Source organism: Toxorhynchites rutilus, chromosome 2, assembly GCF_029784135.1.
Source record: "Toxorhynchites rutilus septentrionalis strain SRP chromosome 2, ASM2978413v1, whole genome shotgun sequence".
In the NCBI taxonomy this organism is placed as follows: domain Eukaryota; kingdom Metazoa; phylum Arthropoda; class Insecta; order Diptera; family Culicidae; genus Toxorhynchites; species Toxorhynchites rutilus.
This window is the reverse complement of record NC_073745.1, coordinates 102,599,896-102,611,544: the sequence shown is the minus strand read 5'-3', so window position 1 is coordinate 102,611,544 and position 11,649 is coordinate 102,599,896. Positions and strand designations below refer to the sequence as shown.

Genomic DNA, 11,649 nt, shown 5'->3' with positions numbered 1-11,649 from the left:
AAGTTGGATCAATATCGACACAACGTCGGTTCAATTATATAGGATTTGTTGGCCTAGTTTTGTTTCTCATTTGTAAGGTATTCTCGGTAGGGATTTTTTTTTTTGTAAATTTTTGTAATTTATGTTCAAAATGCTATGTTTTATTACATGTTATTCTACATACTTCAAATACATCAATAGTAACTTATTCTATATACAGTTGGGATAATTCTCCAATAATAAGCAAATAACAAACAAACAATAATTGTCATTACAATAATTCTACGAGCAGAGTACTAGGGAACAGGTCTAATCGCAGCGTCAACTAAGTCGATCCCATAAGATTCTTCCATTGCCATCTGTACTCGATCATGATCCTGTTTCTTTTCGTCATTCAGGGAGAGGAATCATCTGAAATTAGCAAAAGCATATCGTGTGACCGAGAAGTGTCTTGCAATGTGCAATGACGAAACATAATCACTTGTATCTGTTCGTATTTGTATCTTTGTTTTTGAGTTGTCCGTTGAAAGTTCCATTCGAATCAAACTATTCATTACAACGCTCCCAGAACAACATGTGCTATAAAGACAGAAAATCATCTACTACTGACGATATCATTGGACTTGATGTCGTAAAATATGTATATTACAAACTTGTTCCTGAAGAAAAGTGTATCTGGGCGAATCCTTATCGTGAAGAACCATATATCTCGAGGCGGATTTTCCTAGTAAATTTTGTGCCAATCATCCCAGGAAAACGAAGAATCCATCACATGAAACATTGTGTGCACATGTCCTTACGGATGTGTGTCTGAAATATACAGTTTCATATCTGTTTGTTTCCAATCAGGCAAAAACAATTACATTACCTCAATTTGTGTGTTGTGTCCTCACAAATCGTATAAAACATGCTCCGTCGGATGTGCGATTTATTTTTTTTTTTTATAAATTCGTTTATTTTTACAGGCTCAGTTACATAAGTTTAAAGGAGCCGAAATCTTAAATATATTTTTAAAACTATATATATGAACAATTTTCTTAAATCTATGGTTAGTAATGTGGGAAACCGATTACTCGTGGTGGACTCGAGATTAAAAGGATGACATTTTCTCAGGAAAAGGATGGGGTATAAGGAAATTATTACAATGTTGATAATCACACACACTCAATTCTTAAATCTATTCGTACATCAGTTGTGAATTTACATTTCATTCTTCTGTTTATAGCAAGCGGACCAATTACTCACAAAGGAAGAAATGGAGGGTATAAGGATATAAGGATAATCACACACGAACATCGATAGATTTAAGGAAAACATATATTTGGGACATGTAATCAAGGTCTAACCGAGCCAACACATCTCTCACCGGCACATTGGGCTGCCTTCCTCTAGCCCGAAGGGAGTTCTCTAAATTCGATCTGGCAACAAGATACACCTCACACGACCAAACAACGTGTTCGATGTCGTGGTAACCTCGGCCACAAACGCAGATATTGCTGCCGGCCAGATTGAAACGAAAGAGTAGCGCGTCTAACGAACAGTGATTGGACATGAGTCGGGAGAAGGTGCGAATAAAGTCCCGACTCAAGTCCAGACTTTTGAACCATGGTTTGAGGCTAACCTTAGGGATAATCGAGTGAAGCCACCGGCCCAATTCATCTTCGTTCCATTTGCGTTGCCAGTTAGCGATGGTATTTTTACGGACTAAAGAATAAAATTCATTGAAAGCGATTTGACGCTGATAAATATCGCCTTCAATTGCACCTACCTTTGCCAATGAGTCAGCCCTCTCGTTACCCGGAATGGAGCAATGTGAAGGGACCCAGATAAAGGTAATGACATAACAGCGTATGGATAAAGCACTCAAAATTTCTCGTATTCTCTCAAGGAAGTACGGCGAGTGCTTTTCCGGCCTCACTGAACGGATAGCTTCGAAAGAGCTAAGACTATCCGTTACAATGTAATAGTGTTCAACAGGTCGTGAGGCGACGCTGTCCAGCGCCCAATGAATTGCTGCCAATTCAGCAATATACACTGAGCAAGGATTCTGAAGACTGTATGAGGTGGTAAAAAATTCGTTGAACACTCCAAATCCTATGGACTCGTTTATAGTGGACCCATCAGTAAAGTACATATTATCACAATTAATACCCCCATACTTTTCATCGAAGATCGTTGGAGCGATCCTCGATCGTTGGTAATCTGAATATCCATGGATATCTTGCTTCATGGACAGATCAAAATGCACAGAGGAATTGATGTAGTCAGGGAAACAAACACGGTTGGGAATATACGAAGAAGGATCAACCTGCATGGAGATGAATTCATGATATGAACTCATGAATCCGGAGTGAAAATTTAGCTCGATCAGCCGCTCAAAATTTCCGATCACCAATAGGTTCATGACCTTACACCGGATGAAGAACCGAAGAGATAATAAATTGAAGCGATCTTTTAGTGGGAGTAGGCCTGCCAAAACCTCGAGACTCATGGTATGCGTTGAGGGCATACATCCCAACGCAATACGGAGACAAAGATACTGAATTCGCTCGAGTTTAATTAAGTGTGTTTTGGCAGCTGATTGAAAACAGAAACTGCCATACTCCATCACTGAGAGAATAGTTGTTCTATACAACATTATAAGATCTTCGGGATGGGCTCCCCACCAGGTGCCGGTAATTGTACGGAGAAAATTTATTCTTTGTTGGCATTTTTTACTCAGATACCTAATATGGGCCCCCCAAGTACATTTGGAGTCGAACCAGACCCCAAGATACTTGAATGACATAGCATGAGTGATCGGTTTACCCAAAAGTTGAAGCTTTGGTTTTGCTGGTCTATGCTTCCCAGAAAAAACCACCATCTCTGTTTTCTCCGTGGAGAATTCGATCCCTAGCCCAATGGCCCAGGTTGAAAAATTGTTCAAAGTATCTTGTAAGGGTTCTTGTAGGTCGGATTCTGTTGATCCTACGACAGAGACCACTCCATCATCTGCAAGTTGTCTTAGGCTGCAATTTTGTGTAAGGCAATTGTCGATGTCGCTTACATAGAAGTTGTACAAAAGGGGGCTTAAACATGAGCCCTGGGGGAGGCCCATGTAAGAGACCCGACTTACTGCCGAATCTCCGTGAGAAAAGTTCAAATGCTTCTCACAAAGCAAGTTATATAACATATTATTCAATAGAGGCGGCAGACCCCGAGAGTGTAATTTGTCTGTCAAAACCTCTATTGAAACAGAATCAAAGGCCCCCTTTATGTCCAAGAATACTGAAGCCATTTGTTTTTTTCCGGCGTAAGCCATTTGAATTTCTGAAGAAAGCAACGCAAGACAATCATTCGTCCCCTTGCCCCTGCGGAACCCATATTGTGTATCTGAGAGTAGGCCATTCGTTTCAACCCATCGATCAAGGCGAAACAAGATCATTTTCTCCAACAATTTCCGTATACAAGACAGCATTGCTATTGGGCGGTACGAATTGAAGTCGGACGCGGGTTTTCCGGGTTTTTGAATAGCTATAACTCGTACTTGTCTCCAATCATCTGGAACAATATTATTCTCCAGAAACCGATTGAATAAATTCAACAAGCGATGTTTCGCCACATCAGGGAGGTTTTTCAGCAAGTTGAACTTAATTCTATCCGATCCCGGAGCAGAATTGGTACATGAGAGCAGAGCAAGAGAGAATTCTACCATCGAAAACTCGGAATCAAGATCGCACCTATCTTGTGGTATATCTCGAACCATTTTTTGCACAGGAGCGGAATCAGGACAAACCTTCCGTGCAAAATTCAAAATCCATCGATGTGAATATTCTTCGCTTTCATTCGTTGAAGAGCGATTTCTCATGTTTCGAGCCACTTTCCATAATTTTTTCATTGACGTTTCTCGTGACAAACCTCCCACGAAATTTCGCCAATAAGCACGTTTTTTCCCTTTGATCAAGTTTTTAAATTGATTTTCAAGGTCCAAATACGATTGAAAATTTTCAATGGTTCCACGTTTCCGAAAAGCTTTGAATACGTTCGATTTATCCTGATAAAGCTTGGAACATTGGCTATCCCACCATGGATTGGGAGGCCTTCGACGAATAGTGCAGCCTGGGATGGGTTTCGTTTGAGCGCGAACCGCGCTGTCATAGATCAAACGAGAAAGGAAGTTATACTCCTCCAATGGAGGTAAACCATCTCTGGAATTGATGGCTAGAGCAATCGCGTCCGCATATTTTTTCCAGTCAATGTGTCTTGTGAGGTCATATGCCATGTTTATAGATTCAGAAAAATTCGACCCAATGGTGATGGAAATTTTGATTGGCAAGTGATCACTACCGTTGGGGTCCTGGATTACATCCCATTTGCAATCTAACGATAGTGAATTCGAGCAAAGCGAGAGGTCAAGAGCACTTGGGTTAGCAGGAGGTTTAGATACACGTGTTGTTTCCCCAGTGTTCAAAAGTGTCATATTGAAGCTGTTACAAAGATCATATATCAACAGTGAACGATTGTCGTCGTACTGTTCCCCCCAGGCAGTTCCGTGAGAATTGAAGTCTCCCAAGATCAATCGTGGCTCAGGAAGGAGTGAGCACATGTCATCAAGTTGTTTGCGGCTAACCGCAGCTCTCGGAGGCCAATACAAGCTGACAATACAGAGGTCTTTGGCTCTGATGTTTGCATGACAAGCAACAGCTTCGATCCCTCCAATAGGTGGAAGGTCAATTATAAAAAATGAGTGGCACTTATTGATCCCCAAAAGCACCCCTCCGTATCTATCATCACGGTCCAAGCGTATAATATTAAAATCGTGGAAAGAGATATCATCTCGCGAAGAAAGCCAAGTTTCGGACAGAGCAAAAACATCACAATTGAAGTTATGAATTAAAAATTTGAATGTATCCAATTTAGGGATAAGACTACGACAATTCCACTGTAAAACAGTGATATCTCCGACCTCTCTATTTGAATTAGACATCAAGAGAGATAATCATTGCAAGGAGGGGCCATGTTTGCATCAATTGTTGCAAAATTGTCTTTAATACTGGAAGCATTGATATGACAATGGTTCTGATGGAGTCGGAAACATTAAAGCATGTGAAGATTTGAGCCACAAGGTCAGTCAACTTTATAAATCCCGATTGGGAAGTTGAACTGGACGGTAAAATAGGGACAGTTGGGGTTTTTGATGTCCCTTCGAGTGCTGGGTCGTTCGAAGGTGAATTATTCCCACGGAAGCCAGGAGGAACCTGATTTTGCTTGTCCGCTGCACTCGATTTTTTAGGCATGCTAACAGAGGGTATAACCGGAGGGGCTTGTCCTTGAACTTTGGGAGTGGTCACATTTTTGCGCCGGGGATTCCCTTGGAAGATGTACGGTGTGCCCTCGTTAGCTGTATCCGCTTCCATTTCGTCAACTGGCAGCGAAGCGAAGACATTGTTTGCGGTTAAAGGTTGTTGCTGTTGGGCCAATGGAGAAGCGCCCTTCAAAATTTCCGCAAAAGTGCGCTTCGAGCGTTCCTTTAAAGAGCGCTTCTGCTTCTCCCAGCGACTCTTGTAAGTTTCACAAGCCGAGAGCACGTGCGGATTTCCTCCGCAATATGGACACTTTTGCTCAATCGCACTGCAGGATTTGTCCACATGTTGCTCTCCGCAAGTGGCACAGCGCTCCTTGTTGGCGCAGTAAGCTGCTGTGTGACCAACTGACTTGCATTTCAGGCAAGTCATGGGCTTTGGCACGAAGAGTCGCAGCGGTAGCCTCAATTTGTCCACCATAACGTAGTCAGGGAGGGCGGAGCCAGCAAAAGTGACTCTAAACGAGTCGGACGGCGTAAATTTCGATTCTTTCCCTTCCTGGGAGACTTTGCCGAGTTGTCGGCATTCTGAGATTTTAACCTTAATCAAAGGCAGCTTTTTAAATCTGCCATCTCCTTCCATAATTGATTTGCACGTCAGACCCGTTTCGGTTAACACCCCCGAGATTTCTACGTCATGGGAAGGCACGTAGACACGATATTCCAGGGTAAACCTCTGGTCGACGACAATACCGTTTGCGTCTTTCCGATCAGCCACGACAACACGCAGTTTGGTCGGTCTAACCTTCGTAATTTCTGTCACGGAGGAGTATCTTGCCAGATCTTTCATGATCTGAATAACATTAAGTGCTTTTCCGTTTGGCTTAGGCCTGAAGAAAACAACCCACGGACCAGTTCCAGGTGCATCTTCAGGATAGGCCTTGACACGTGGAGAGAAGACAACAGGAGGAGAAGGAGATGACGAGGATTGAAGGGGATCGGGGACAACAGGATGGGGAGGCGAAATCTGAGCTGGGGTAGGAGCGAGGGGGGTTGGAGAGGAGATATTTGCAGGTTTTTTAGAGGGGGGCTTGCTAGAGTTAGCAGACTCGTCCCCGGACGAAACATCCTCTGATGTAGGAACGCGTTTAAGTGTCTTCGCTGTTCCTTTATTTGTTTTTTCAACCAGAGGGGAGTCATCATCAGAGATCTCCATATCTGGAGATCCTCCCCCTCCTTCTGCCATTCTGTAATTGGTACTTATAATCTAATATTTTGTTTCAATAATAATAATAATTAAAAAAAAAATAATAATAAAAAAAAATCTTATATCTTATTTATTTCTATTCACCACAATGCACCCAGTGCTGATGAACTGGCAACCGCTGCTTGCTTCTCAATCGGAGCGCTCGAGCGCTCGGCACTATCACACACCACTAAGAAGTGATGCTCTCCTTCACACTGCTGTAAGTGAACAGCGAATCGCGCTGGTATTGTGTGCGTGCAACTGAGCACCGATGTCCGACTTCGATTGCGATGGCGACAAATCGGCGAAAACTGAAAGCCGGCTGGCCTTGCCAGGCTTTGATGATTCTGCTTTTCTCACTAATTCCGAGTTCACACTGCGTTTTACGATATCTCGAACAGTTCGAAAACGCGCGAAAAAAGCACACCCGGGCGATAAAAAAAATAAAATAACAGCCAACGGTAACCGAAAACAATGCTTTAACGGAGACGCTCACAGCACATGGTTACTCGAAGCTTATGCCGAAGAATGAGGATGTGCGATCAAATGGTAGAGATTTTATGAGTTAATGCTTAATGAGTTCCTCTTCCTCTTCTGAATCAAGTACATCGACGTTGTTTTAGCGATACGATTTCACTAGGTGCGTACTAGGTACGGTTCGAGAAATATGTCCATACTTTAGTATATCGGACGGCTCTGGTTTGATTAGTATCCGAAAAAATACAAATGTTCACCTCCGTACTGCATCCCCGGCTTCTTTTCCACCGGAGAAATCACAATCACGATGTGCGCATTTCGCAACTTCCCAAATATGACAACAAGGTTACTTACCCTCTGAAGTAAAATGGACGAATCGTTGGTAGAGATGTATATTGCATCTGGCATAGTTTTTACATAATTTTGGTAATATTTACTAAAAATGTGTACATTTTACCAATAATTCTACTACTAAAGATCTGGTAGCTGGGTTTACTAATGTTTTTTTCCAGTGTACAGAGGCGCCTTGGTTTGACCCAAGGTGCGTATAAATATCAATAACAGGTGAAGCATCATCGCCACTTCAATAGGTTGAGGAATACGGGGTGTACAGCGGGGGTTGTTTGTTTTGTTATTGTATGAAACATCACTTTTGCATTTTCAAATGCGCGAATTGTCTGTGTTAAAAAAGTGAAATTGAACCAGGAAAAAGAACTTGAGGCGCACTTTTCAAATTCGAGATCAAGCAAGTCTGCTAAGTATTTGATTATTGTTTCATGGTAAGTTTTTACAGCTGCCCTTTTATTGTGCTGTAAGCAAGCAGAGGAAGAGTATATGGATTATTTTCTGTGGGAATGACGAATTCTGGTGTTCAGACCAAAAATATGTTTGCTCGAATCATTTTAATTCGGGGGATAAAAAGACGGGTGGGTAATGTCGGGGACATAACCGGAGTGACGTAGGACTATACAAAGGGGACAGCTTTTGTTAAATATATATTTTAAATATATTGTTTTATTTTCTTCTCCTACGTGAATACCTACCTATCTACCTGAAAAATGGATTAGTTTACTGTTTACTCTTTATGAATATGTTGATGGTTCTCAAAAGAACCTTTGGTGTTGTGTTTTTGTTATCACTCGATATTCCCATCTTGTTCGGTTAAACCTTCCTGTTTAGTTATTGCGTTTGCCACTCGCCACAGCTTTCACAGTTGGAAAATTTCTTCCCATCCAGCTTGTGACATATTGTTCAGTAAATTACATTTAATGCGACTTAGCCACTCACTGAAACTAATTGTTGCCTTGCCGAACCGAAGCTGATCTGTTCTTGATGCGTGTTTTCTGATTGTCATGAGCAGCTTTGCAAGCCAACTCGAGCACTCCGACGGCCGAAACTCTATAATCGCTGTTAGGTATACTGGTGCTCCGGCACCAATCCGTTCGGCCTAGTTACCCTTGCGGAGCAATCAGTGAATGCGGCCAACAGGGAACTGGAGATCTGCACGGTTCGAGTGAGACTTTGCCTTTCCCTTAACTTGTCCTCCTTTGTTACGTCCACGATGCCGATGCCGTACAACCACACGGGTTTACGGTTTGAAAGAAAATAAGATATTTTTTTGGGGTCCGCGTGTTTTATACTCTAGCGCAATTTAAGAATTGGTGAAAATCAATAAGCTCTGAACAACTGCCAAATTCACATACTCATCATATCCTGGCAAACAAATTATGAAAAAATCAATTTGTGTTTTATTATTATTTTGGATAATGTTTTAGAAAGCATTGAACTGTATTTCCTAAACTCTTATTTGGAAGGTTTAATGGCCCTGAAAAGCGCCTTGTTTTATGGAATGGTTCCAATTTAGAAAACTTAGTACTCGTGGTTTTGAAAAAAAAAACCATTTCGAACGCCCTCGATGCCGCCTTGTTCTGGATTTGCCACCAAAGCAGTTTGTATAAAGAACAAACTTTTTTCTTCTGCTACCTGATGCCGTTTTGCGATTGCGTTTGCCACTCGCCACTCGCTGCAACTGCCTGTTGTCTTGATGTCCACCGAACCGAATGTGTTCTGTTCCGAATGCGGGTTTTCTTATCGTCGCGAGCAGCTTTGCCAGCTAACTCGATCACTTCGGCGGCCGAAACTATATAACGCCGGCTAGGTGGACTGGTGCACTGGTACTAACGCGCTCGGCCTAGCTACCCTTGCGGGGAACTCCAGATCAACACGGTTCGAGCGGGATTTTGCCTTTCCCTTCACTTTTCCTCCTTTACCATGTCCAGACATGGCTGCTTGGGTTGGTTTGTTGATGTGTTGTGATGCAAACCGATGTGGTGTACGGTTTGGATGAGAATGATCGTTACGGCAGCGGAGCGGGGATTTTTAAGCAGACTGGCTGGCTCGAGAATTACGCATGTGTGAGACTGCGACCAATGTTTCGTTCATTTTTTTCTTTTTCCTTTCCACTCGTGCTTCATTCTATTTCGCTGCTGCTCTGGTTGCCCGATTTGGTCGGTACAATTTGAGGAGCACAAAATGAACCAATCAAAAATGAGCACATAATGCATTTTGACAATGCTTGATATTTCACAATTATTCAATTATTTATCTCGAGAAAAATGAAATGTTATTCATTATGATAGATGCGTAGATATATTTCCTACCAATTGATGCAAAAACCTTTGCGATCTATTGAGAAATGCTCGAGTTATAAGCGTTCAAAATCTTGCATTTTTTCCTACTTGTTCAGTGCCTAAATTTCCATTTCACCCCCTATATCTTCCGGTTAGACGTAGTCCTACGTCAATAACGTAGACAAATTTTGAAAAATGGCAAAGTAACAAACTCAAATCAGCGAATGACATTAATTAATTTCTATTTAGCATTACCAACTGACTCCGGACCTATGAACCAGAATTATATTGAGTTTCCTCATACTCTCGAGAATTCTTTCTGAAAAGAAAGTTTCCTGAGACTACACATCGGGTATCTGACGTTCATTCATTATCTTTCCTGCTTGTGATATATAGAATACTAGCTGACCCGGCAAACTTCGTCCCGCTCAAAATTTCCATTCCAAACATTCACGTTTTCTTTCTTACGATCAATTTTCAATTGTCATGTTTGGTTGAAATATGTGTAATATTTTTATGGCACCCCCTCTCCATTCCAGAGGAGAGAAGGGTGTCATACCATAATAGAAACATGTCGTGCTCTCTAAAACTTCCACATACCAAATTTGGTTCCGTTTGCTTGATTGATTTCCGAGTTATGCGAGTGTCAAACCACCATAGAAACATATATCGATCCCTAAAACTTGTTATGCCAAGTTTGATTCCATTTGCTTGATTAGTTCTCGAGTTATTAAGCCCCTCTCCCCTTCAGAGAGAGGAGAGGATTGTTAAACTATCATAGGAACAATTGCTGCCCCCTAAATTCTCAACATGTCAAATTTGGTTCCGTTTGCTGAATTAGTTTTCGAATTATGCAGAAATTAATACTTCATTTGTATGGCAGTTTCATCACCCCTTAGAGAGGGAGGAGGAGTGTATAAACACCATAGAAACGTTTCGTGCCCTCTTAAACTTTCACATGTCAAATTTGGCTCCATTTGCTTGATTAGTTTTCGAGTTATGCAGAAATTTGTGTTTCATTTGTATGGCAGCTCTCTCCCCTTAGAGAGGTGGGAGGAGTGTCTATCCACCATGGAAGCATTTATTGCACCTTAAAACCTCCACATGCCAAGTTAGGGTTTGTTTGCTTGATTAACTCTCAAGTTATAAAGAAAGTTGTGTTTTATTTGTATGGAAGTCCTCCCCTACCCCCTTTAGAAAGAGGGAGGAGTATCTATCCAACATATAAACATTTATTGCATCCTAAAACCTCCAAATGCCAAATTTGGGTTCGTTTGCTTGATTGAATCTCGAGTTATGCAGACATTTGTGTTTCATTTGTATGGCAGCCCCCCTAAGAGAGGGAAGAGGAGTATCTATTTACCATAGAAACGTTTCTTGACCTTTAAAACTCACATGCCAAATTTGGCTCGATTTGCTTGATTAGTTCTCGAGTTATGCAGACATTTGTGTTTCATTTAAATGGCAGCCCCCCCTTAGAGATGGAGGAGGAGTGTCTAACAACCATAGACAAATTTATTGCTCCCCATAACCTCCACATGCCAAATTTGGTTTCGTTTATTTGATTAATTCTTGAATAATGCAGAAATTTGTTTTTCATTTTTATGGCAACTCCTATTCATAAATTGTTGGAAGTGAAGGGTATGGCTGATTAGATTTATATGTTCTGTTGTTATTTACGTTCTCTTCTAGTTTCTATTTCCTAAGGCCATGCGGATCGAACTTCAACAGTAGCTGGAAAATATCAAAATATAATTCTCTGTCAAATATTCTCTCCGGTTTCATGTTCGGGGGTGGTACATCAAAGTTACAACGCCAAATAAAAACCTGTACCATATTTTGCCGCAATTAATCCACCATATAGAAATTCATTCAAGCGCCAATTTTTCTCAATAGGAATGTCTGTTTGATCAGATTCAGCCAAAATGGAGTCAAGGCGATCGAGCGCGGGTCAACAGATGTGTGTGCAATTACATTCACCTGCAAAAGAATGACTGTTGAATGGTTCATTGTAAAAAAAAATTATAGGAGGTTGT

The 11,649-nt window shown here is 41.5% G+C and overlaps 1 long non-coding RNA gene across 2 annotated transcripts; it reads right to left on the bottom strand.

Moving 5' to 3' along the window:
* Positions 1–226: 226 nt before the first annotated feature.
* LOC129771501 (uncharacterized) lies at positions 227–1,562 on the bottom strand. Of its 2 annotated transcripts, none has more exons than XR_008742393.1 (3): positions 629–1,562; positions 461–558; positions 227–390 (listed from the first exon to the last, which is right to left on the bottom strand). It is a non-coding gene; the product is annotated as an uncharacterized LOC129771501 (long non-coding RNA). The 2 variants fall into 2 exon arrangements; XR_008742394.1 differs by having other exon boundaries at positions 633–1,562.
* Between the last annotated feature and the right edge of the window lie 10,087 nt (positions 1,563–11,649).